The sequence below is a fragment of the Lygodium microphyllum genome, chromosome 25 (genome assembly GCF_053477565.2).
Source record: "Lygodium microphyllum isolate KBCC chromosome 25, Lygodium_microphyllum_v1.1.10, whole genome shotgun sequence".
Taxonomy (NCBI): domain Eukaryota; kingdom Viridiplantae; phylum Streptophyta; class Polypodiopsida; order Schizaeales; family Lygodiaceae; genus Lygodium; species Lygodium microphyllum.
The window spans coordinates 28,850,567-28,855,264 of NC_141159.1; positions in this window are offsets into that span (position 1 = coordinate 28,850,567).

The window sequence follows — 4,698 nt, forward strand, 5'->3', positions numbered from 1 at the left end:
TGCGGACGTGGGCACAATCCCCAAGGAGCAGCTTGGAGATTACTTGCCATTCCCCTTATCTTGGGAAGAGCAAGAACATCTTGACGAGCACTATAACAAGCTCTTATGTGAACACACGCGACTCATCCCTGACGAGGAGGCTGACAAACTGCGCTTAATCGTCACGTTCAATGAAGTGCTCTGCCGACCGAATCTCGTAGACATAGAGCAACTAAAGCGACTGTCAGCAGGCCAGAGTCAATTTGAGCAGCGTTGGTGCGAAAGCCGCATTGTAATGGCCGAGCTAGGGGCTCAGATCATGACAGTCTCTGAAGAGCGATTGGCCAAATGGTGATCCCAAAGGGACCCAACCTATGTGGCACCAACTTCCCTTCGAGTGGTGCTGATTGCCATTCGGGGTATGGACTTGGCTGGGACCTAGCCAAGAAAACTCTTTGTTTGATAAGGTTCTCACTGAAGAGGAGTTACATATTGCCAGTAGACTTGCACAAGGGTCCATGCTGCTCGATGTAGCAAAATACCTATCGGTACTAAGTAAGCTGCCACAAGTGCTAGATGCGTGTGCCACTCTCCAATACAACCCCGAGTTCTACAATTGGTTCTTATCCTCGTGAAGTGACATGGATTCATAAATATGTATATAAATAAACGCTGATTTTTGTGTCACCATGTATAAACAATATCAACACACATAAGTAATGATAGTCAAGCGCAGGGAGAAGAGTTGGGTCTGACATGCTAAGCTCCTCAAGTCCTCCTCTCATCACGCATTTAAAAGTCATGTGACCATCCCCACCTCCAAGTGAAGGGCATGCAACCCACATGACCACCATAGGAAGCCTTGACCAACAACTCTGATGGTGTAGACAGGGGTTAGTCCCTTTCTATACACCTTCTTCCCTTTCCGGTCTATCCTTCCGAGGAGAAGCCTTGCCTAAATCCATGACTGCCAGCCGACGTAACTCGGCATGAACCAAGATCTGATAATGGCAAGAGGCTAAATATACATCATAGGGGCCATCCCTCTACAACAACACTGCATGCCCCACCCCTCCCCTTCTTGTCCTATGCGCTTGATAACCTGCACTATAATCCCTTACATATGAATGGTCTTATCATGTGACAAATATTAATCCTTGATTCGCATCTTATAGGCCCCCCGCGAGGAAAACATGGAGAACCAAGGGCAACTAGCTTGCAAGGACGCTCTCCACAGAGCTGATGGGAACATGCAGCACACGCCCCTCCGCCAATGTGCTACGTGCCCACTCTTAAAAGGTACGCCGAGAAACGCGGCCCCAAGCGACACCGCCCTGGAAGAAGGCCGAAGAATCTGGTGGCCAGGGGAGCGGATGCTCAGGGAGGCACACAAAATGTGGCAACGCTAGTTGCACAGACCCCCAACGCACGCTCGGGCACCAGGTGCTCACACAGTGACAAGGCGGCTAGGGATAGGGTAGAATTTAATGAATTGTTTAAAGACATTCTGAAAATGGTAGCGGCCGGGACTACACAATTCATATCCCGGTCGACATGTTCCATGCCCAGCCTCACGGGAGCCCCACACTAGCACCGCCCTAGTCGCCTAGCCAATCGAACTCACCCCACCTAGTACCTATCGACTAAGCCCCTATGATGTACAAGTAGCTTGACAAGTCATCATGCCATAACTTTTTGTTCTTGATGAGTAAAGGGGCAAGATCCCCACTTGTACAATCTTCATTCACCTACCGTTAATGTATGCGATCTTAACAAGTAATGGGATATGCATCATAGCATCCTGAAAAATTATGTCTTAACATGATTGCATTGGTTCGATGTACTTAACGCAAGTGAGCATATACTCTCACGAAGTGACAAGTGGATGTAGAATGACACAGGTCAAGGTCTAGAGGTGTTTAATGTCCAAGTCACCACAAGACCACCAATCCCACAAAGAACCATTATGGAGGAAGTGACAGGAATACCAAGAAACAAAAGCCATGACGGAAACGCCACTGGATGAGAACCCAAGGACACCTCTGCAGAAAAAGCACATGTTGCAACTGAGCATGGCCAAAGCATAATCATCGATTACCTCCTCCTTCTTGGCTAAACTCTACGTTCGGGTAGGAGCCACGCTCTCAACAAGGGCGAACGTCTCTTCATCATCCAGGATTCAATTCGCAAGATGCTCTGCCCTTGTCCATGCACAGCTCACCCCAAGTGGTACCTCAATTGTTCGATGTCTCACATGTTACAAAGAGGTTTGCAAAATCTCAAGTGTATCTCTTCATCCCAACAACAATTCCTCTAGCATCAAGGCTAGTGACACAATCATCTCTGTAATATCAATTCTTCATAGCCTCTAAATTCCAACATTTCCCAATCCAAATGAAAGGCTAACAATCTCAATGTATGGCATTGATTGTATTCACTTTTCCCACCAAAAAAAAGAAGAAAAAAAAGAAAAAATAAATAAAAGAAAGAAAGAAAGAAAAAGAAAAAAAGAAAAAGAAAAATGCACACGATCACAGCACCACACCTAGGGGTCCTCAAATTAGGTATGCCCAGTGACCTTGGTCGGCTGGCTCCGTCCCTAATTCCCTAGCCCTTTGTACATCCCCCACAATTGTTCAGGGCACATCAAGGGCAGGACATACCTAGGGAGCTCACCTCACCTATGGTTAGACCTGTCACCCTGAACCACTTGCCATTTATTTTGCACTCCATCTCAATGCCATTACAATCAACAGTGGTAAGGAAGGCATGAAAGACAATGGAAAAGTACACCATACTTTTCAAGCACTACAAGTAGTCACTAGCTACCAAGAGCTAGACATCAAGAAGCTCAATTATGCTACATGGCCTTGACAAGACCATGATGATGTCTCAAGTAATCTTCAAGTGTACTCCCCGTCTTCATCGACAAAATTTTCCATCAACTTAGCCCCTTGCTTCACTGACCCATTGCTATACAAGGAACCATGCCGACAGTCTTCTAACTAACTAATATTTAAGTATGCACAAGCACTCACATAATACCTGCACCGAAGTATATACATAGTTTGGGTCCTCAAGTGCAGGACAATACTCTCAACTCTCTTAGAGTTCGACCTGTCTCCCAAACTAATTACACTATGTCTTGTGCACAATAGAGAAGACTAGCACTACCCTTAGGGAGAGACCGCATGAGAGGTTTTCAATTGCAGGTGTTAAAGACTCCAACGAAGTGTCGTTCGCTCTTCATCAACACCCAACTCTGAATGCTTATCCCTTACCATTCGACAAACCCGTAAAGAATCGTCATATGCAGAATCCCCAACAAACCAACACTTGTGCTAGCCATCAATGCAATTCCCAACACAGAATAGCCCTACTACCAACTCCAACAACCTTCCACGAGCCACCTTGGCCACCAATAGGCCCCCAGGACCTTCTGCCATACCACCACCAACACTCCTCCACGAAAACCACAGGCGTCCTTGTCACCCATGTCTTCGGTGCATGCCACACGCTTGCTACCTACGATGGTGAGTGCCATGAGACTGGCACTCGTCTAGGAGGGGGGTAATGTTAACCCTCAAATGAACGAAGGTGGGAAATCCGAAAAAGCTAAAGCAGAAGACAAAGACAAAGGCCAAGGCAAAGAGAAACGGAAGACAAAGACGCACAAGGAGGAGTCCTAAATAAGGGAGAAAGGCGCATAAGGAAAAGCACAAGTCAAAACTTTTGTAAAAGAGCGCAAGCGCATCATGGTTTAATTCAAGGAGCGCGGGCTCTCACCCGTGCAATTTGTAAATGTAGACGAGCGGTGGAAAGGAAGCTAGGAAGATAGAAGGACAATGGGAAAAATGGCCTAGGCTACGGCCGGCCATGTAAAAAAGGGAAAAAGGGGATGACCGCCCAAAAGGGATTTAGGGTTTTGTATATAAAGTTGAAAAGTGAATGAGAAGCTCATTCTTGTGTATGGCCAAAAGTAGCTCTCCTCTTCTTCTTCTTCTTCTTCTTCTTCTTGTTTGCTTGAGCTTGTGCTTGAGAGAGGGACTGTGAGAGTGTGAGGGAGTGAGTGTGTGAGGGTGAGGGACCGAGGAGGAGAAGCTCTCCATCTTCTCCTCTCTTCTTCTCTTCTCTTCTCTTCTCTTCTCTTGCTCACGGCAATGGAGCTTGGAGCTTGGAACGGGAGGATCGAGCTTGCTTGAAGCTTGCACTTGGATCGTGGAGCTACCGGAGTGCGCGGGAGAGGAGGTAACTTGAATGGCACGGAGGTAAGCTCACTACACCCGTAGATATGGATGGCGCATCGGTTATGTGAGAGGTAGCCATTAATGCTCGGCTTGGAACGCTTGAAACAATAAGCGGTCCGTGGGTCTTAGCGGTTGAGTGAAAGCTCCCACAATTGGTCAAAGCATCACGATGTCCTTCATATGCTAGATCTTCTGTCTCATCATTATCATCATCCACATCGTCTAAAGATTCAAGGATAACATATTCCCATGAGGAAAGATGTGTTTTTTTAGAACACCTTCTCCAAAGGCCTTGCATGCAAGAAGCACTGTAAAAGCATGAAACCTATCTACAACTTAGAGCCTTTCCATTTGTCAAGGAGTAGCCAAAGACACAATGCAATCCATGTGCATTGTGCACGGGTTTACAATCTAAACACATGCTTCTATCCACATCACCTTCCTTAACCTCCCAAAACACTTGAGTAACTGG